At 36.1% G+C, this 24,016-nt stretch overlaps 1 long non-coding RNA gene across 1 annotated transcript; it reads left to right on the top strand.

Annotated features, from left to right (window-relative positions):
* Window positions 1-17,834: 17,834 nt before the first annotated feature.
* LOC124190198 lies at window positions 17,835-18,324 on the top strand. The gene is made up of 3 exons (XR_006872904.1): window positions 17,835-17,945; window positions 18,007-18,109; window positions 18,174-18,324. It is a non-coding gene; the product is annotated as an uncharacterized LOC124190198 (long non-coding RNA).
* The last annotated feature ends 5,692 nt before the right edge of the window (window positions 18,325-24,016 follow it).

Below are 24,016 nucleotides of genomic sequence, written 5' to 3'. Positions count from 1 at the left end.
TTTGAATGGCAACGAAAAGCAACATAAAATGTTGGTAATCTTCTTCAGGTATCCTATTCTTTATCCCTAAAAAGGCAAAACATAAAGAAGCAATAAACGTAATTCAGTGGTTTTGAAACGCGAGAGTTCATCTAATGTTCGGGTTTTCCTACTTAATTCAACGGGAATAAGTTTTTCAATGGCAACGCAGATATTTTAGCAATTTGCTGGTAAGACATTTTGCTACGCATTCCCTTTCTCTCGTTTACCCATATATTGAGTAACTTCTTCATGTACGTATCCTAAAAACACAAGGTGCATTGGATCGATAAAAAAAGAGTCTATCATATCGATGAGAAGACTTTCCAAAATTGATTATCCCACATGATGAAAAATCTGATCGCGATTACGAAATGACTCGTCCGTTTGATTCAAAGCGTCAATTATTGGAAATGTCACCCTCCCACCTCTCCCACTGTCATTAAAAACATACTTACCTTCGGTTTCTCACTTCATGCAACAGTAGTAAGCACTACAAGATTTTACCAATTTGATAAAACTTAAGGCAGGCGCGTCACAACATCAACCTGCTATTTCGATTTTGAGGTTACTTTCTTTGTATTGAAAACCATTTTCAATTAAGTTTGTGATCTCGATGTGAAAGTGTCTTAGATAATCATTTTGATCATCATGTTTGGAAGGTCCGTAATAAAACCTGATCTTGAAGGGCTTAGCTCCTTCCATTACAATAAGTCCGAGAATTGGCCAAAATTAGGAATTCGTACTTTTGCTTAAAGGCATTCCTTCACATCCAATTTTGATTTTGAGAACGACGTCGCGAGATTCAAAAGACGCATTGACCAAGTCTGAAGAACCAGTGATACCATCCAGAACATTAAACTTTTGAAGTATCCCCCGGGGCTTACTTCAACGGTGTTCACTTTCTGTGGAGTTCCTAACAGTGTCTTGTAATTTTTTTAAGAGCAAAAACAGAGAGGGATCAGTTCTTAAGATGGCCGAAAGCTTGTTTACACTGTCCCTAGAGACGTTCGAGTCCGCAGCACAATGGGCAATACGTTTTCGGAACAATTGCTGCCTAGCGATGACACTTAAACCCTCGTCTACATCTTCAAGATACAAATCCCAATCATTCCAATCATCCTGATCATAATCGCCGTCTAAGTCGTTCAAACTATCAGCAACCTCTTCGCTGGCTCTAAATGAAACATGCTTGAGTTATCATCAAACAAAAAACTATTATCATCTTCAGGCTCAGAATCATTAGAATTATATTAGCATCAGTATCCAAACCAAATGATGCTCCCTCAAACAGTTTATTTTAACTCGCAAGATCACTACCACTAACATGCATAATTCCATTTGAATTGTCTGAAGTTTCAATTTAAAAATTAACCAGTTGCTCATTTTCACTCTAATTGTCATTCTCATTTAATTGTTCATCAATAGTTTTTCATGGTCTTCACTCACACTACACGTCTCACAAACACTTTATCCTTTCGTTTATTCATTGCAGTTGGCAATGATAGTAGTGAAGAGTGATACATTTATATAGTCATCTAACTAGATTGGAGGGCGGGATGTAAGAAATATGTTGTGTTCCATTGCCAAGCAGTTAATTTCGAAGGAATCGTTTTCTAAATATTTTGTTGTTGTTTTTAGACTAAACGATCTATGTCCGTCATGATGTATTCTGAAAACGCTCAAACCTTTCGTTGTTTGAAACGACATTTCAAAGTTTTTTGAGCAGATCTATCAAATCACGATTTTATTGCGGCAAGAGGAACCATTTAGATTTTCACTGCAAGCTTCGTATCCTGATGGGAGCCGGATTCTGGGAGAGATTGCTAGTGTGAAGCGTAAAAGATTTTTTTTAATGCTTCAATGGTAATGCTTGCCTAGAATGTGATGAGCTGGAAGTGAGTCTCATCGAAACCGAGACTATCATCAACGCAAGACCAGTTAATTATGTTGGAGAAAGAATCGAAGGCCTACTCACAATAACTCCTTTTCAATTCTTGAATAACAGGCCATCGAATTGTGCTACTCCAAAGCCCACAATCAACTTCATGGCTTCGAATTCTACCAGTATCACAACAGTTGGTCGAGACAATAACAGGAGGAATTATGTAAGCTATATCTTTCCACGATTCGTCAAGGAATATCTTCTCCAACTAAACTCCATTCAAAAGAGAAATCTTCAAGTAAAATTTGTGTTAGAGAAGTCGTTGACACACGAGGATGTCAAATGTGGGAGGTCGTAAAAAATTCATTGCCAACAGAAACGGGATTTTTCCTTCAGTCATGGTAAACACATGACATGGTCATGGTAACACAAAGAAGAAGAAGTTAATAAACAAAACATTTTAAAAATGTGTCAATATACTTATTTTGAAGTTTCAGTTAATCCTGCTATATACTATATGATACATGCCTGATAAGCAAGGGAAGATCTTGCTGAACTTACAGACCAAAACCCCAGTTTTGACGTAATCAGGGAGCATTTGACCGAGCAGGATCAGGTCATGGGATATTCTTTTGTTCAGGCGTAAGTCACTATGGGGAAAAGGGATGGCCAGATCTTTACTGCGGATCTGAGGGCCAAGTAAATTGAGTAGAAAAGATGCTGGGGGTAGCTTACCATGCAAGATGCTACCATTTAAGATTAAGCTTACCTTACTTTATTGTTTCTTTTAATAAAACTCAGAAGAAAACAATGATTACCACCAACATCGATGTACAAGTATCACCTGATATTAAAGGTCTTACTGCTTCTGCAGCTTTCTTTTTGCCATAATTCCTTTCTGGATCGTACTAGTACCAGCTCTCATCAAAGGCACTACTTGCTTTCAAAGTGCTAATTTGTTTCAAAGTGTAAGAGCCAAAGTGGTCTAAGATGCTAATTTCAAGTTGCTCCATCACTGATGCACCATGTAACTCCTTCATATTTTTTATTGAGTTTCTGCATAGATACTTGATCCAACTTGGAGAAAACTCATGGGTTCTGACATCATACGCTGGAGGATCATTAATTCCTAAATAATCTCTTCTATCGGGCTTTAATTCTTCCATTTCAACTATCTTTTTATATAGCTCAGATGTCCCATTCTTCTCTGTTTCTTCATTCCTGTTCTTAAGATATCAAAGATATAAGAGATATGTCAATTGAAAAGGACTTTCCAAATGCCTTATTGTGAACATGTTGAACATATTTCCCCATTTCATTTAAGTTCCATGTATTATGAGCTCAAACCCTCTATTCGCAACAATTTTTTCCTTGGCAGTAAACAGTTTTTTGGTATCCCAAGACTGTAGTCTGCTCCCGATAATTAAAGGTGCCTTTTCAAGCATCTTTTGGGGCTTTGGGAGTAATGGGTAAGACACAAATCCTTCCATGAACACAAATCTTGATAAGGTTATCACTTCTTCAACCCGAGTTTTATCATTCATGAAAACCAACATGGAAATGAATATCATCCTTGAGGCATCATGTCCAACTTGAGTTTTCATGCGATTCTTGAGTACATATCTGGATCCTTTAATGACTGAAGTCGAAAAGGAAATTCGATAAAATTCCATCCAGTAAGAAGTCATGGTATACAATTATACATCACGATCAGGTTTTCAAGCTTTGATGACATCACTGATGTGAATTCAATCCAGGAGATGATGCCATTGGGCTTGGTTTCTTTAAAAACAGTTGATACTCCAAAAGGTAACCAGGTCTTTGATATAAACAAACACTGTGAAAAACAGATATCTAGTGGAATCGTAGAAAACAAATAAGCATCATGGTGTCTCAACTTTTTCAGGATCATGGTTCCATGTTTGCAATGTTGCCTAGACTGATGGAAAACTCAGTAGCAATTGCAGTAAAAAATCCTGATCCCACTCCTTAGGAACTTGACACCAACATCCTCCGCATGAGTCATCCATTCATTTCCCACAGAAGATCCGTGAATTGAGAAGGAATTTCTTATCATCTTCATGACTTTTGGTTTCTCTGTGGATGTTACTACTGAAGGCTGCCACAAGGCTGTTATATTACTACAAGCTCACAGGATTGATCAATATCGTCGGTGAAGACATTGAGAGGCAATGATTTCTTGGTTTAATTTCTGTGTGCATCAACTTCTCTCTTGCTGTTGTCATCTGGCTTTAACACTCCAATTTTCATCAGCTCAGTCTTATGGCTTTGTTGTTAAATCACTGACACTCTGTTAGTCTGTGGTACGGCATTTTATGTGGTTTATTTTTATTGCAGTTGTCTGGACCCAAAGCAATATTAATTAGAGTTTTATCATCTTCTTGTGGATACAAGGTTGGTTCCATGTACACAGAATGGTTTGCAGAGAAAATTGCTTGGAATGTAGCATCATTACCAACTGGATCAAATTTTGACATCCCAGCTTCACTTGCCAAGTCAGTTGTTGGTGTGCTTTGTTTCACAATCCAGAATGGAATGCAGCAGATTGATTTTGTGGAATGGGGATTCTGATAGAGGTCTTCATTGAAGAATTGCTTTCCAAATTCATAAATGAGATTCTTGCACTCATTAAGATTTTTGTCATGTCGTTCCTTCATAGTTATGTTTGAGCCTGTTGTGAAATGATTTCCAATCATTTCCTCTCTTGACTTAGCCATTGCAAACTCGATACACTTGCGAATGTAATCTTCATCAATGGGGGCAGCATGCCATTAATTGTACATGTCTTCGGTCATATATGGGAATCTTCTAGAAGTGTTCTCCCAAGTGAATCCAATGCTTTTCAGCACTTATTTTGCTTGTTCTTGCAGTCTGTTGGCTTCAGAGGTTAGAGGGCTCTCACCAAGACCTAGTTTAGTTTGGATGTAAACAATTACTTCTCTTGAGACATTGAATCTGAAGCAAAGCTCATCCACTCGTTTTTGCTTGAGAATGACACTGGAATAAATCCCAGAAGGTCCACAGACTAGAACAATGTAGATAATCGGATTTGGATTGATCCTTGTCACTAGTGGTTGAAAGTATTTAGTTCGTTTGATCAAACCAACTTGTTCTTATAACCTCATTACATCAGACTTGGTTGTTGTGAATTCAACGACAAGATAAAAATCATCTCTTTAAAATGCCAGGTCAGGAGTTAGATTGTCACAATCATCACCCATCCTAGGAAAAACATTATCCAGTCTCTGATCAAAATCTGGGCCAAATATGTAATATGTAAAATAATGAGTGAATTTATACAGGTCAAGTCAATTACTGGATATGACATGTTCACTATTGATGATCCAACCATTGTATCTTGACCTGGTGGCATTCGTTCAAAATTAATATAAACTCCTCTTTCACTATGGGAGACATTGATATGCCAGGGATATATCTGGGACATTAACCATCTCCTGTAAAATAAGTCCAGGGCAGATGACCCCTTGTATAACAGGCCTTAAAAGATCTGAAGCAGCAAGGACCAGTTCTTCCGAGTAATTCATAATGTTAGCACGAGTTGATCGTAGCCGGCGAGCAAGTACTAGTTGGTAACCCGAATTCAATATCAAATTGTGTTTGGCCGCTTTGAGTAATATTGTGGAGTTGTTACAATGATTACATTAAAACCTTCGCTCACCTAATAAAAATTAAATTAATAAGACTAATCATATAAGCAATGGATCGACATATTAGGTTAGGATTAAGCACTATCTTAACCACCAGATTGTTTTTTTCCAATCTTCAACACAAGTGTGTTTAAGAAAATATTTTGCCATTCAACAAAAATTCATGTAATACCTTTAACCACCAATTAGAACTCTTTTGAATTCTCCAGCATTACCAGCTCTACATACGTAATATCCCTGATAGTCTTGCTGGTTCCTTTTATGGTGTTTAGAAATCCATCCGTCAGGAATGCCTTCGCAAAACGTTACTCTACTGCGACCGGTGTGTTAACGGAATTAATAATTTATTTCTAACTTTTTCCCTATGACAATTTTAAGAATGTTGCCAAACAAAGCAATAAATTGTAAGTAACCTAGTTTCACTTTTGCTCATCTTCATACTTTCCACCATTTGAGATGTTACGCAGTGGAAAACATCATCCTCCCTGAGGTGGCTGGATTCCTCAGTCATTTAATTAAATCAATTTCTTTTTTTTTCATTTCTTCCATTTCGAATCTTGGGTCGATGCAGCACTTTCACCAGTTGAGAAGGGACCCCTCATAAATGGTATTTATTAAACGAACCCTTTTCGGGCAATTACATTCCAATTGATGAGGGAGAGTTTGTTTTCGTCAGATATTTAAATTTTTGGGTTTCCTATATCCATTTCTAGTTCACGTTTATAATGTATAACTCAATAACTCAATGTGACGATTTCGTCAAACAATTTTTACTTACTTTTAATTTCTTCGACGATCGGTTCCAGATACTGAAGGGCGACAGCTGTTATAGCAATGCCTCTTCTTCTGCCTTATTTAATTTACTTTCTTAGTACAAAGAATGTTACATTTGATATTGTCATAATATGCTACAGGGAGATAGTAGATTAGAGGAAACTAAAAAAGTTAATTATAATTATATACGACTTTATTCATTTATTGTTTCCAACGGTTAGAAGAAGCCTCGGGAGTAAACTACGAATGTTAGTAAAAAATCTTTCTTTCATTCTCTCCCTCCTAACAAAGAAAATCTTTTTTTTATCAAAATTTTTCATTGATAACAACGAAGGATTTTGAAGAAATTCCAGAAAAGTTAAGTGCCTCATCTTGGTTTGTCAATTTATTGCCGTTCTACTCTTGTATCTTTTAGCTGTAGTTGTGGATACTATAGTACTTACATACGTATATAAGGATACTATTTAAATTTCTAAAGATAAGGATGGCGAAGACCTAACCGGTATTAGAGGATTATAAATTGAAACCTTTTCCTTTATCAATAATTTCTGGCGTTTTCATAAGATTTGGCGCCAGCTGAAATAAACAGTGAACGAATTCTCCATTATACGCAATGATATAATTTGGTTGAGAAAGGTGTAAATAGTTTCTTTGTGGTCTCTTTTTATTAACATACCACAGAAATTTTGTTTGTTGAAAAAAAAGTTACGTTTGTTGCTAGCCACCAAAACATGGTCCACCAGATGGCAAGGTGATTTTGCCACTCTGTCGAAGATAATATACACATGAATCTGCATTACAAGGGAGAAGTCCAAATTTGGTCAGGAAGGCGTCCAATTTCTCATTTCATTTGCGAAAAGCTTGTTTCAATCCGTATAGACTTTTTCTGGAGAAGATGAAGCATTTCGATAAGATCGAGAAGATAAGCAAATCGAAAGCAAATCGAAGATAAGCAAATCGAGAAGATAAGCAATTTCGCTGAAACAATTCTAGATCTTCATCAGCGGCCACCGCTAAAATAGTCCGTAAAGAGTCGTATTTGACCACAGGAAAATAGGTTTGAAAAAATTATATACCCGTCCTCTTGGAAAAAACCTTGGAACCAAACGTGCTCTGTATTGCATAGGCAGTATTGTCAACGTACAAGTATGGTTTCGATCTAAAAGCCTCGACCATGGTTTTTTTTCCCAAGACAGAGTATCCAACGACTTGATGGCATCATCATAATAAGTTAGTGGTTGATCACCTTTGGTCTCAGATGTTAAAGCATGTAGGAAGCTTCTAGGCACTGCTTGCTTATGAACCTTAGCTGGATATCGACGTAAAAGCTAATCGTACATAACACGTTTCTTCTCAACTGGAGGCTAAAGTAAACGGGCGTATATTTTCACTTTTGAATGAAAGGAGTCATCCTTCCCTTTTCAAGAAATATTGCGTCACGACTGATGATAATTTTTTTTTAGGTCACGTTCTAGAAACGATAAGCCTTTTCTGTCTCGCTATAACCGACAAAAACAGTTCAGTCTTGGCATCAAGTTTCTCCCGATTCACCACAGTAATATGAACATAAGCCGCTGATCCAAATACTCAAAGATCTTTTGAACAAATAGTAGTACTAAACACAAAAGGTCGCCATTAATCAATATTGTAAACATACTATGACAGCTAAGCGTTACTTACCTACAGACAACCAGGTAATAGTACAACTGTTTTTTAGACAATCCCAAACTGAAAAAGACTCCACGTGTCAAGAATGGTCAAGACTAATCGTAAACGCATCTGACTGATCAAAATTTAATTTGATATTATAATCAAGTTGGAATGTCACACATTAAAAACCCCCTCTGATTTTAGCTTCAGTCTGATTCACTGCTATTATTGTTCACACTGTAATTCAGAAATATCTCCACACCACGTTCCTGCGTAAAAAAATATTGAAAAAATTAATCAATAACCTCTCCTTCGTCTAAATAAATAAAAATCCTTGGTACACTGTCGAAACACACATCATATGCATTCTTATTCTGTGGTGTGAAGAAAACGAGTAACATAAAGCATTTGCTTGTTAAAAATCACCAACAGCAAATGAAAGAGTTATTCTTCTAACATGAAATAGATACCTACTAATATTTATGACAAAGATTCAGTCACAAAATCGTAAGGCAAATCTCAAACTTCAAGCCTAAAACGAAAGTTCAGTCAGGCAGCAATGTCGGCAATGATGGAGTTGCCATTTCTGCATTACGCAATTGAATTCATGTAAAATTACAAGTGAAATTCGACATGTTAATTTGAAAATTGAGCACAAAAAAATCTTAATAATCAATAACGTATCGCAGTTGAAGATATTAAAATTAAAATTGGGAAAATGCTTGTATGTTTAGGGACGGAATACAGTTTATATTCCCCTGCACCGTTTCGGACTCTCACTCTTATTACCGTGCTCTTCTCAGTTTGTTTTGCGTAGTGAAGGTCTCTGTGTGAACGTGTGACGTGTGGATTTCTCAGATGGATTCTCTCTCGCGGAGACTGCGTAGTGAACGTGTGACGTGTAAACGTGCGACGTGTAAACGTCTGCTTGCGGAAGTCTGCGTAGTGAACGTCAATGCTCAGCAGACTTATGTTTTTTGTGTAATTTGGACTATTCGATCCCGGCCGTCGTTGGTGCTGGATTTTTTTTCTGGTCTTTTTCTACCGTGATTCCTTCACTTCGCTTTGGGTTCCTTGCCGCCTCCTCCACCTGGAAATTAGGATTAAATTATTCCAAAAAACTGTAAGTCATTTTTTTCCAATTAGTGCTGGTCTAGCCAGACACAGGGGTTGGGCTCAATTAGATTGACCAACACTGTTAATTAAGTATAAGGGCATTTTTGTACACCTCGTGTGTGTACCTTCAATGAGCACGGGTATAGGGACTATCACAGTGTCGTCGTGATAGTTGCTGACTCGGTCTAGGTACATTCATATTTTGTAATAAAAACAAGGGATTAGTTTATTGTGTTAAGAATAAATCTTATTAAATATAGGACTTCTTTTTTCATCCGCACTATTTTTTAAACTCGATACATTTTTAAAATCATTCCCTTCCTACATGCGCATTTATATTTTCATATTTTTTAAAGTAGAGGACAGTTGAATTATTTTTAAAATTCTTCAAATATCTTCCTTTTTGTGTTTTTTTTATTTATGAATCGTATGGATCATCCGTCCTGAATCCGGATGAACGATTACGACTCGTTTGCTTTCCTTGCTGCTGCTGTAGCATTGAGGCATTTTTTTTTTACTCCATCTAAGAAATATTTTTTACTTTTTTCTTTTTTTTTAGAAAAAGGAGTTTGAGGAGAAGGAATAAAAAAGAAAAAAACAAGTTGTTTCTCTCTCGCGGAGACTGCGTAGTGAACGTGTGACGCGTAAACGTGCGACGTGTGAACGTCTGCGTGCGAACGGCTGCTTAGTGAACGTCAGTGCTCAGCAGACTTATGTTTTTTGTGTAGTTTGGACTTTTCGATCTCGGCCGTCGTTGGTGCTGGATTTTTCGTTTCGTTGGCTTCCCTCTGATTTAGAAAATAAAATTAGACAAAAATTCAATATTTCTTCAGAACCAAGCAAGAACTTTTTAAGCAAATTACATAAAAGGGTAGCAAATTAACAAAATTTAAAAAATCGATGTAATTGCTTACAATACAATCTCCAATCATGGCTTTATTTGTTTTCTTCAATAAATAAATGAAACCTCTAGTCTATGGGTCACATTTACGCAGATTTCAGGTGTTTAATTGTGAAATTTTAAATTTCTTAGACATTAAAGTGAAATGCTACTTACCCCAAAAGTAGTTACTAAAAAAGTGAAGACTGTTATGGAGCTCTGTAAGGTACAAGCAGGATAGAGAACGGATTGGGGGGGGTGTGTGTGCACACTTTGCAAACTTCTCCCCGTTCAGTTCGCCAAAAATGGACGGGAGCCAAGAATCCGTAGTTGATCTTCTAAAGTTGGCTTTTCGCAGCCTTTCAAAGAAATTTCCTGGAAGTCTTAATACAGAATTCATTGACAATATGTCTCGATCATTCGCAAGGGAAGTTATTGCAAAATCTGATCCAAAATACACTTTATCAGATTTTTTGAGGAGATTAGGCATCAAAATTATTTCAATGGATTAGAAGATACTCGATCGTCTACTCGACACGACTATAACACCAGGTTAGTTAATTAGTTATCCGAATTGTAACTTCCAATCAATTCTTTAAATCTAATTAGGCAGTTGGTGAAAATGTATAACCAAAAGAGGATTCTTGTTGTACTGTGGAAGAAACAAGGCCCAGCTATTTGCTTAAAACAGCATTACAATTATTGGGTGAAGATTTAGTTTTCAAAAATTAGCAAGGTAAATTCATCAGGAGAGAAGATGTGTTAGAAGATTTTTACGATGCTAGGCTAAAGAAACACAACTAACAAAGAAGAAAGAACTCTCAATTGTTCAGCCAGAAAAAGTAATATATTTTTAAAATGCTATAAAGAAAGTACCTCATTTAACAATAAAAAACTAGCCCGTCCAAGCAGATTTTTCCATTGTCAGTGACAGTGTCCTTTTCAATTCATTATTCAAAGTTTGGCCCTTCATGACATAAAAATATTTTATTTTTTGTTATTCGGCCTTTCATAATATTGCAATGTTTTGTTCAAAAAGTTATTCAGTCCCTATACAATAACCTGACTTCTCTGGGTTTTCTGTACGATTGATCGACGAAACTTGAAATTATGGACGGGGGTAGGGAACGTTGCGGCGTTGTCTGATGATTAAAATGTGTACACCGCGGAATATAGCTCTGCTGTTAGGAAACAAACGAGAAACAAAGCAAGCCATCAACAAAAAAAATCAAAACCGTAAAAAATGTGTTTTAAGATATAGATTAATTTGAAATCTGAAAGATTTTTTTAGTTGGTAAATGTTACGGTACTTAACGGGTTTGTAATTGAACTTAATGCGGTTTTCCTTGGTAAGGCCATGAAGGAAGAAAGGAGGAGACGCATTTTGTCAAATTGATTTTTGGCCACAAAAAAGGCCATCATATTCACCATTCTGCCACCGTAGCAAAGTGCTATCAACCTGAAGATATGGATGATTACTAAGAAAAGTATACGAGTTCTCAGTATGGTGTCTGGAAGTAACAAGATTTAGTATCAGCTGCTGATATCAGAAACAAACATCACGTGCAGCCTTGCATGCGCTTGTAAACACGACATTTAGTAAGAACTTGGGATGTTTGGTGGATAGATGGCAGATGGGTCAAGTCGACTTTTTTCCCCTCCTCCGAAAATTAGAACTTAAATAGCTATTTTATTCTAAGTTTTATTTTAGTATTTTACGTAGTTCAAATGCTTTTTTTTATTCTATTTTCCTATAAAAAAGCCTACCCGACAGGCTTTATAAAGGCGAGATTAGACTGAGTCCAATCCTTAATATAGATTAGAACATGATTAGTGATGTCTCGCGTGCATGAAAGCCAAAAATGCTAAAAAAGAAAATGTTTTTTGTGGTGTTATTGGTGACGAAAACGATAAATCCTTGTTCAACGTTCCAACAGGAAAAATTTAAGAATCAACAGAAAGTAATTCTGTAACGGGGTTGACGAAAGCATCAAAGTTGTGCGAGTCACATTTTGAGGAAAGTGACATTAATAAAGGACACCAAGTAGGCAACCATTTTGTTCCAGAAACAAGAAAGCGTTTGTTAACGAAAGATGTAGTACCCACTTACAACTTGAAGGTTGCTATTCCACATTGTTAAAATATGTAATTTGACGCCTTATAAATGCAATAAATAGGTGTAGTAGCAGGTATAGCAACCAGTAAACGTACCAGAAAGACTTTAAATCCTTAAAATTGTATCAACAGCAGGTATGTGTAATATTAATATGTTTTGTAAATAAAGATAATTGCATCAATTTTGAAACCATCTACCAAAATAAAAAGCTACAGTCAGGACCATCAGATATTGTTGCTGCTATAATAACTTTAGTTCAACCAAATTAAAAAACCAGAGGTATTCATTTTTAGACAGAATAGTTCTCTAGTTCAAATAATAATTTGCATGATTTCATTAGCTGAATACTCAACTAACTTAGGTGGATGTCACAAGAAGGTGTAATTTCTTATTTTTCACACTTTTTCGCTATTGTCATGTAAGTTAAGGTAAGGGAATGGATCAGAAATTTCGAACGCAGAAGGTACTATTCTTGAAATGGAAATTATTTCTTTTAATGAACAATGATAATTGTTTTGTAATTTGTTTAAAAATACGGAAGTAAATCTGGATGCAATTGAGTAACTGCGCATGCGAGGAAGGCGCCTCCATCTCAATCAATGCGCATTCCAATTGCAAAGGTTGCAATAAATATCTATCCATTACTTCTCGCAAGAGGAACTTCCTGTTTCGGAAGATTTCGCCTGATTCTTGCATCAGTTTTTCAAATAATTCCGCAATGATAGCAAAATTGCAGGAAAAAGTTAAAGAAAATTGATTAAACCATTAGACGTTTAAGAAAACAAAATGGACGTCTAATTTCATATTTCAACGTAATTAATAATTTGAGACGTTTTATCAAATATACTTACTTATTTGGTTTTTTATTAGAATATTATTGGAAAGATCGAAAAATTTAAGGTGGAGCTAAAGAACCTGACTGAGAAGTCGCTGAAGAAAAAAATATTGCATTTGAAACCACAAGTCAAATAGGGAAAGGAATTCATGGGGGCATCTTTCAAGGAGTGATGACAAAAAAAAATATGCATGATCAATTTTATCCTTTTTTACTTTTTCTATTTGAATTAAGTTTACTAATTATCTTGTAAACTATATGCCTTCCAAATCTTTTGACTTCATCAACATTTTGCCTTAAAACATTTGACGAACGTGAAATTCTACTTGTGACTTCAGTAAACGATTATAGAACGTTCTTTAGTTATTTACTTTTTAAGTCATTAGAATATTCATAGCAAAGAGACGGTCACAGCTAATAACGTCAAATAATGGAAAGGCTTACTCCATGCGATATGGAGTAGTCCCGGATTATTACTTGCAGTGTTTACTGTTGAAGTTGAAAAGCACTTCAATGTATAAACCTTTGAAGAATAGAAGCATACTTCCCCTTCAACATCCTGATATCATCCATAAATGGAGCTGAGTTCAACTCCATGCAAGTTTAGTTGTAACGAAATCACACTCGATTCAATCAAACGAGAATTTGATCAACAATAGCTAAGCGAAAAGTCAAGAAGACGGTTGGGTACCTTTGATATGGGATTAGGTGAAATGGAAGAAGGACCTGTCGCTTTACAAGCATCTACTGAAGTGGAAAGGGTTGGCTGATTTTGGCGATGGAATTTAGAGCCCGATTCCAGGTGGCCTTGCAGACCATGCACTTTTTTTTATAATCCGGGGTCACAATTACCACTTGATACAGCCAATTCCATGTTTTGCCTCGCAGGTTGCAACTTCTGGTAAAGTTCTTCACTAAATTATCACCAAAGCAATGATATTACTCTTCACCATCATGGTGCAATCGTTAAAGCTACTTTTAGTGATGGTGACGCGTGTAACAAACAAGCAATGGGAATGTTTGGAATCCATGTCTAGAAAACTATAGATGGGACCTCTCAAAGTTCCTTTGCTCACAGGATGGATGATTCGATAAACGTTAATCATTTTATAGACACTCCACATCTGTTGAGATGTGCGAGAAACTACATTCTTACACATCGGGAAGTACAGGTGACTTTTATTTCTTCGATGTAAGCCATTAATAATTGTGCTATACTTTCTTAGTTTGCTGCAGTACCTTGAACTATGTTTAATTTGAGCGGCTACATAAACTCGAAAAGCATTGGCATTTCCGAAAGGCATTTCCGAAAATGTCCGAAAGCAAAGCTGCACAGCTTCTGTCCGAATCTGTCTCAATGTCGTTAGCATTCTATCGAAATAAAGTTTTTTCTGGTCGACACAAGAGTCTGCTTGTAGGCAACATGTTTATTTTTATTCTCGGTTTTACAATGATAAACTAATTATAATTATGGTTTTAGGTTCCAATCCCACTAAATCCCCGGTTACAACACTACTAAATTATATCTTCGGCATTTTCAACTCAAGTCGAGCAGCTACTGCTGTACCAAAAACTAATTGGGCTGCTAGAAAGAAAAAGTTAGAAACGTGGAATCACCGTCTGTAATGTTCATGTCCGACACAACAATAAAGGGTTGACTCTTGTCCGTTCATAGCCTAATTTTCATAATTGAGGAAATGCTTGAAGCAAGTTGGCCTATTAATGAATTGTTGAATGACTCCCCATTCAAAAATTATTATCGGAAATTTAATCAAGATCCAGTTGAGGTGTGTCTTCTTAACTCATTACCTGTAAATTTTTAATTTGTTTTTATTACAGTGGTTCTTTGGCATTTTACGGGCAATTTACGGACAATTGCCGACATGCACTTCTCGGCTGGGATCTCTTCCGGATACTTTTGCTGTGTAATTCGTCTACGATGAATGTAAATGGGGAAGGGGATGTCGATAACGAGGGAAAATACTTTTTGTTAGTTGAATATAAAGATTACGGATTGCCTCCTGAATAGATTCAAGAAAGACAATGCAGCCTCCGCAAATAAGAGAATCCCTTAAAGAAGAATCTGCTGAAAGAGTTGAGAGAACGTTTTGTAGAAAATATTGAAGATGAACCAGCAGAAATAGGAGCAAATGAGGAGAATTATTGTAATCTAGGAATTAACGACATACTGTTGCCAACAGTATGTCGTTAATTAATCCAACAGTCTGTTGGATACGAAAGTTTCCATAGCCATTAAATTATCGTGGTACCTAAAAGCAAAATGGAAATCGTTATTTTTAATTGACTGAAAAACGAAAAATTTATGTGCACTTAGTTCTCCATCGTGCATAGTTGTGATGGTTGAAGGTAAAGAAAACCTTAATTACTTCCGGTAGCATTTGAGTGTATAGCCTGCGATCTTTCATCCTATTAGCTCTGGGCAATTTGCAATGTACGTCGATCAGGCTTACATAAAGCATCCAATATTTCGCTGTCGGGCCAGGTTCTCCCATAACAGTCAATCCACGATCCCTTTCGTATTTATGAAAAAGATCGTCGATCTCAATAGGGATGGATGAAACAAATGCTGATTGATTTACATTTACACAATTAACGTAGCGAAGAAATCCTGCTATCTCTTGCTTAGTTACTTTCAAACCACCATTCCAACTTTTGAGAAAGGCTTCGAAATGTAGAGTACGGGTATCAGGCGCTCTGATGCGCGGTGGTTTAAAGCGGATTCGCCTTTTCAAATTGATTTTTCTTTCCTCTCGGCTCAAAAAAAAAACACAAAGTCTTTCGATTTTGTCTATGGCCGTGAGCAAATTCTTTCTTCATGCGAATGCGATCGCGGTCAACTCATGAATCCTCTTGCACCGATTGTAGTTTTTGCCTTCTAAAAACCCAGATAGAGATCCCGACTCAAGAAAACCACTTTCGACGAGTATGTATGGCATTCCACATTCGTAAATGAACTTTCTCAAAGCTTTGTAGCAATATAATTCAATATGAAACCAAAAACTAACCTTCATAAAATATGGGAAAGTAAAATTATAGAATAAGTAAATTATGCGACTCTCAGATTCCCAATATTTCATATTTATTTACCTAGCTGTACAAAAATGTTGTCGAATTTAGGACTTTCAAGCGTTTGAATCTGAAAGTACTTTTTGCATACTGCCAAATTGGAACTTAGTGAAGAGTGCAATATACAGTAACTAGTAGTTGAATTATATCTTTGTTCACATTCTGCTGCTATACGTAATGTACATAACAAAATTATGATGAAAGGTTTTCATATACATAGGATCACTTGAAGAAGCAATAAATTGAAAACTCTGGATATATCTGAGAATAATATTCTTGAGAGTCTTCTGAGGATCATTGTGTTGTTCAAGAATCTTGTAATCTGATTGTTGAAAGCCCGAGAACAGCAGGTGGTTTAAGTTCACCTGGACCCCTAACACGGGAACTGTTGAAATCTTCAAATGAGAAAATTGGTCAGAAAAAGAAATTATTTTAAAATAATTTAGGTAGTTTATCGCAGAAAAGAATCGATGACATTTTGGAAGAAATAAAACGGCTTAGGAAAAGTAGTAAATAGTGAAGATAATTCCATCAGTTTTGACCACAAGCAAACCAAAATCTTCTGGGATATAAAACAACCAATCGTCTGTCATTTCAACGTAAAAAAGTTTCTTTTTTCCCTGAAGCTACAGTATTCGAGGAATCAACAATCAAAAAGTTTACCGTTTTTAGCGGATCATACTAAGCAAAGAAAATCTGGTAGGTAACTATTCAACCCGTTCCAGTAAATCTTCATAGTGAACTAGTAAGTTGCCCCAAAGAAAACGATTTATGTTTCACTACTATCAAGCCTTACAGTTCATTTTCTATCGCAACAGGAGCGTGCACCTAAATGGATAATGTGGCGCGAATCACCCGTTCACGCTTCTGGTAAGTCGTAACCATTTCTTGTTTTTTTATTTTTAAATCATACGTTCTTTACATTTTCTGTCAGGTGGGATACTGGCAGATGTATGGATTTGGGGAAAACTCATTCTATGATTGCATTGATCGTACGTTAAATATACTTGTCGAGTTGAATAAATTTTGTGGTGTAATAACATTGTTTTTTTTTGTCCTAAAGTTGTCGAAAGCGAGGAAAAATTGCAGGGAAATGAATGTGTTGGAACTAAAGAAATATGACATTATGATAACCCCGTACAAGGTAAGAAATCGTAGTTATTAAGCTTCTCTGAGTTGAAATCAAGTCTGATTTTTTTTTAATGTTTCTGTATTTATTCTTGCCGATAAACATCGTCCTATTTGAAATATTTTCGGGTGCAAATTCTGAATGGGGAGAGGCTGCTACCAGTTCGTCAGTTTTTTGCAATAAAAATTTGATCGAATCGTTTTTTATAAGGGTCACAGGATTCCAAATCATAAAAAAGAAACAGCGGAAGCTTTTTTCAAGCTCAAGGATTTCCGTCGATGGTTTCTCAGTGGAACATTGATTCAGAATGCTAAAATGGATCTATTTTTCCTGTTTAAATCTCTTCGTTTCTCGTCACTTGATCAGTTTGAAGTAAGCCTTATTGTACCTGTTTTGTACTTTAAATTGACTCAGTATATTATTTTTAAGGTCTGTAAAATGTGGATCGATTCGAATCTTCATACTAATAAGGTCAAGAACAAGAGAGACCGTCACGATTGTCGTGATCGTTTGCAGCTTCTAATTTTTTTTTTTTTTTTTTTTTTTTTTTTATGTTTGATGGGGCTCCGAGGAGGACATCTGGTGGCCAGATTTGTCTTCGGATGCTGGGCACAGGGTAGCCCTTTAGCCCCCACCTTCTTCTCGGTTCTTTTTCCTTTGTCTTGTGGTTTTTTGGCAAGTTGTCAGGAGGAGACGCCATTAGTTCGCTTGCTTTGCTGGATTTTCCTAATTTTTGTGTGCTTTCTGCGTTGGCGGGTGCCTTCAGGTATGTTTTGAAATTATAATTGTTGTGTACTTGTTTGTTTGTGATGATTTGCCTTCTTTAGATTCGGTTTATGAGTCTTGAGTTTTTGATGTATCTGACCAAGTGATGCTGGATCTCGAATTGGGTGCGGTGATCTAGTTCGATGTTGAGGCCCAGCACGTTTGGTAAGTTTAGATTGAGGTTCTTTTCTCTGAAGTATTGTGTTAATTCTAATCTCTCCATTTCCAGGGCGGTGCAGTGTAAGAGGGCATGTTCAGTTGTTTCTGGCTCTTTGCACTCAAGGCAGTTTGGGTTTTCTTGTGGCATCAGTCTGGCCATCTGTGCCTTTAGTCTGTTGTATCCGGTTCTCAGCCTGAAGAGTATTTGTGTTCTCTTCCTAGACTTGTGCTGGTGCCATTTGAGGGCAGCTTCTAATCAAAATGTCCCTACTGCGTCGCAACAAATACCAAAAAGGTTGCTGGTACTGAAACACAAGTCGTCGTCTTGCTATCTCGGTATGAATTGGGCGGTTTTCCAAATTTCAAAAAGCGTCTTATTCTTACTATCACCAAAAGAAAACAAACTGTACAAGAAAATTTTTTCATATTCCCGTAGACAACTTAAACAGTACGTTTATCTACATTCAAGAAAGAAAGGAGGATCAAAAAGTAAGAAATTTTGATATATTTTTTTAGCATATCAATCATGATTCTTAAAATATGATTGTTTTTAACCAAACTATTTCAGAATTTGGGAAAAAGAAAACCAAGCATGTTATCTTGATCCTCCTTGTCACCTTAGGCAGGCATGTTCCCTCCCTGCCTTAATTTCAACGATGTTGTATGACACATTACGGAGGACAAATAGCCTGTACTTCATTTTTATCTCCTCTTATCCCATATTCGATCGGCTAAGCATGAGCAGTAAAATGAATCTTAACATTCCAAAAAGTAATTGTAAGCGCGAAACACCGCTTGTTGTTTCTCATTAGGTTATAATGTTAGAAATCATTGCTGGTCACTTGTGTTAAATATCCGGATTCCGTCAATAACTGGTGAAGTTAAGGGCAGGATTAGGGCCTTAATCATCGATGAGTTCAACGAGGATTTATCTTGATCATCTTGTTGTCAACTGTTTGAATTCATTTTCATTCATTTTTAGTCAGGATTTCAACTAATATCGTTTAAAAAATATCAGATAAAAGGTTTTGCTACTTTCACTGTGTGCTGGTGGTGAGGATCTCAACCTAATTGGTGGGAATCACGTCTTCCTAAACGGATCTTCATTGAAATCCCCATTTGGAAGCAGAGGCATGCGACCGAGTCTACCGTGTCAGAAAAGGTAGATCATGTTCATCGTTTTTTTTGCTAATGAAACCATACAAGATAAATTTTCTCTATACAAAAGACAAATTGAGCATAGCTTGTTGTCTCCTGTTAAGCGACAATTCAGTTTTAGATTTTGACAAGGAATTGCAGTTGTCGGAACTGAGAGATATTTTCAACATTGAGTCTTCCCCGCCATTGAGTGTTATGCCAAACAAGAATATCATCTAAAGAATCTGTTTTTTCGATTTCTCTCACATCCGTTTTATAGTCTGTTAAGGTTAAATTTCAACAAATACTAATGTATTTTTTTTTTACTTTTCACCCCCAGATCCTATCAGTGCACCAATGCCGTTGTGTGGTGCTATGAACACGGTGATAGAAAAGATAATATGGGGCGCCATTCAAACAGTATAAAAAAACATCAGCAACCTTCTAATCCTATTCCTAATCCTACTGCTCGGGCTCTTCGCGACATGAAAAAGGTAGTGATGTGACGTTAGTTTATTCTCGAAACGGTCAAGTTATCCGGCAAGTTAACGGAGAAAGATCTGCAAAAAAAGCTAAATTGGAGCCCAACAATCAGACCGACTATGAGAAAACATCATTAAAGTATGTATGTGAAAGCGGTGACAGTGTTTCTGGTAAAATTGTTGTTAATAGTGACGTAAAAAGTACTCATGAGAAAGTAAAACAGGATTTATCCTTGGTTGTAGGAAACGACAATTCATATAATGTTGGAAGAGTAGCTATTTCCCTGTGGGACCGGCAAGGTAATAGGTCTGACCACGAGGACTGCCATAACGGCTGTGGCAATGCCATTACGACTATGGCTAATGTTACTATTGTACAGTAGTACTAATGCTTCAAAACACCAATGAGATTAAAATTTTTACTTACGCCACAGACACTGATAAAGACCACTGTTTATGTTAATTCTTTTATTGAAATCGCCATCTAACGGAAGAAAAGAAAGTTCCAATGAAAACAACAACAACAAATTTTAAAAAGCGAGAGCCGTTGCTGCATTTTCAAAAGCCATCACTAAACTATCTAAAGTGAAATTAATAACAATTTTTGTGTCTCTACAAATCTTTAGTTTAATCAATATATAAATATTATTTTTGGATCACTATATAGGCTATTTTAACACAAAGTATAGCTTAGTTGTAGAAAAGCGATCGTCTAAAGCTTGACAAGGCTATTAATTTTACACTATAGCAAGGCTGACTGAACGTAAGAAAACTCACCTTATTTATGTTAATAAAGCTAAAGGTCACTATCAAAAGCCATGCTAGAAACTCGGTAACGTTTCCTTGCATTGAATCAGAGCAAATTTAACTTGCCTCCTTGAAGCTTACACTATTATTTGAGCCTACCCTCTGAAGGTTGCGTTCAGCTTCGACCTAGCTCACCATAGGGAACGGGAAACCAGAAACTAATCGATTTTAGAATGGTGATTTATACAATAATACGGTCTCTGTCGGAAATTGAACAAAAGGATTCAAGAAAATGTTGGTGTTGGATTTTTACTGTTTCGGTTCTGGCTTGGGATAATGCTTTGTTTGCTTGTAATTTTTTTTCCTGGGTTGCGATTTGTTCTTCAAAACTGGCAATTTCTCTGATTTTACTATTCGGTGGTCTACAAATTGCTGGTTTTTGTCTTTTTTAATTTTTATTGTCAGATTTCCAGATTGGCTACAATTGATTATGTAGGTAGTGGGGACGGAAGAGGCAGAGATTTACTAAACGGGATGGGAAGATGTTGTTTTAGTTAGAGTGGAACTACTTATACGACATAGTGGATCAGAAAAAGGTGTGGGTGGACTACTATAGTCAAGGTCAGTTTCAGAGTATGAATCAGGGGTCTCGAATAGTTCGTCTCCAGGTTGGATGTCTATGAGGAATATGGATACATGTATCCATCCATTCTGAATCTGGTGTTTCAACACCAGATTCTGAATCTGGTGTTGAAACACCAGATTCAGAATTAAGAGGAAGAGTAGGTTCATCTATTTCCATGAGTTGGTTGTGAGTAATAACGGAGCACGAGCTAAAGGTATACTTGCAGATTTGAAGGATCTGTCGTAGTGTAACGATGGTTTGAGTCACTTTTGTCGACGGTCATTAAGGGAAAATTTTAACTGTAACTGAAGGTGTAACTCAGGGGGGATTCGGTCCAATGGGCGCAAGTCAACTGCAATATATATGTCTGCCTATCTTTTTTCAACAAATAGCATCCCAGAAGTTCTATTTGATGGGCTGCTGATTACACAAATAAATGAAATAGAATTTGATGGCACTTCAACAATGGAATGTTGTGAAATATGTGGAGTATTATTTATAATCCTTGTCCATTATTAGATGTCAAAGAAGAACAACTGGAATTACCGCTCTGTTGTATAACAAATGAGAGTCACCATAACCCACAACTTCTTATACGTTTATACATCATAATTTGAAAAAATTCTTGCAACTTTTGATTTATTAGCGCAATTGACAAAATTATAATAATGAAAATGTTTGGATGTGTATGATGATATGTTGTACAAATCTCAATTTCATAACTTGTGGGGAAATGTTGGTGAGGACTGTTCAAGTTGCCAACCTTGCAAGTTATGAACTACTTTTTCCTGGCAATTACACCAAGTGTTTTGGAACAAAATTGTTCATTAAATGAAGATCTATCAGGATTAATTACTGCTTTGGGATTAAAAACCATTTGAACTGGAATGATTGATTGCAGGCGACACTAAACGTCATCAATACTGGCATGCGCATTGGATAATGACGTATTTTGAGATTTACTAACCAGTGGATATTTTTAGCTTGGCCGCTAGCGTTTTGTCTTAGCGAAGATAAAGAGTTTTTAGTGATCTTGTACCATGAGATTTGTTTTTAACTTGTTTGTTATGCTTGAACTGAACATGTTTTTTTCCGGACGTATTTTTCCACTTTGTTGTTTATCCTTGCGCCAAGTCTTTTTCATCCCAAAATTTCACCAAAATTTTGGAGTTTGAAAACTGCTTGATCTTAGCTTCCGATAAGCAAACAAATATTTTGTAAAATTGTCCAAATTTTTTTTACTTGAAAAGGCTTGAACTCATTTTTCTAAGCATACTCTGAGCTTTTTGCAAACTATATTTTGATATAAATTTGTAAAAGCTTGGAATAGGCTTGAAACAAAGCATAAATTAACGACAATCATGAACTTAATTTCATCATTTTATTGTGTGAATCTAAATCTATTATAACCATCCTATTTATATTATATAATGATCAAGTTCAATTTTTACAATTCTATCATAATTTTTAAAAACATACACTGATTCCAAATAGTGAAGAAACAGGGCAGTCATGACATTATTTGGCAAATTCCATAGCTTGCGTGTCGCGGTTCTTCACAGCGAATGTCTGAGTGGTCATTCATTTAGCTTTGCCGTCGGTTTCTTGTAGGCTTAAAATAGTGACACCGTCTTTAGTCCTGGGAAAAATGGCGTACATTTCTGTATACAGAGAAAACTTCCAACAGATGTCCGAACTAACTTTCAACACCTGTTTGGTGTGGATGAAAAGTTTTTGTACGCAGTTTGATTGATTCCGAGTTGCTTAAAAAATTCATTCATTGCGTTTTACAATTGGCAATTGACAATTGGAACCTTGGTTAGTTAGGATCTCAGAAGGAATGCTTTATTCGTTCACCGTATCTTTGGTGAATTTTCCCATGTTTGCCTGTTGTGCTTTTTGTGATACTTCAATCGCATAGTGACTAACTTATTATGTTAGGATTGCGTATGATGATCAAGATGGCTTTTTTGGCTACAAGTAACGGGGTCCGAAAATATCCAGCGTCATTAGTTGCCATATGTATTCTGCAATGAAGAATGGTTGGAGGAGAATTTTGCACTTACCGGAAACATTCCGTTTAGCACATATCAGGCAATTTATTATGTGAATCCAAACATCTTTTGCTAATTTTGGTAAAAAGTATTTGCCACGTATCTCTACTATATAGTCTATTTCAATACCTTGATGAGCTGCTAATTTATGGTCGTGAAATCTAACTAGGGTTTCCTTTAGAAATTTCGCCTGTACTAATATCATTCCTTCTGAAGTAGCCAGAAGGTCTTTGGGGAGGATTTGAAATTCGTCTTCCTGATCAAATTTCTTTCTCGCATCCTTAGTATTATTTTGTTCTGCCATAACTGTTAAATAGCTGCATAGAGATGGTTATTTATCACATTTAGCAATTCTATATTGAATTACTGTGGAAGTATGAAGTCTACATTGCATCTCAGTTCTATTGAAGGAAACTTTGATTCTTTTCTTCACTTGCATGAAGCAAACATGCAAGTGATGGTAGTTGCAAAGCAATATGCTGCGGGTTATAAGACTACCAGTTATGTTATAAAAACTGGAAACATTTCAATAAATCTTTTTCAGTCTGACTTCATTTATTTGTTTAAAAAACATGAACACAAAATAAATCCAGCATGCAAGGAATAAACTATAAACACAGATAATTTTTCCAGAGCCATATCAAATGTTTCAAATTAGACTAATTCACGAGATAATAGCATATTACTTTACTTGAGTACAAAATTATTAACAGTGTTAGTTTCGCAGTATATTTCAAATAAAAACTTACTTAATTAATTGTAATTAACAATCGCTGGCTATTTTAATGATTTACTCAAAAACTGCAAAAAATAGCCTTGGCCTACTTATGTGTTTTCTTCTAATTATTGCTAGATAATAAGATAAATC

The sequence above is a fragment of the Daphnia pulex genome, chromosome 3, assembly GCF_021134715.1.
Source record: "Daphnia pulex isolate KAP4 chromosome 3, ASM2113471v1".
Classification (NCBI taxonomy): domain Eukaryota; kingdom Metazoa; phylum Arthropoda; class Branchiopoda; order Diplostraca; family Daphniidae; genus Daphnia; species Daphnia pulex.
This window is presented reverse-complemented; position numbering and strand designations above follow the sequence as displayed.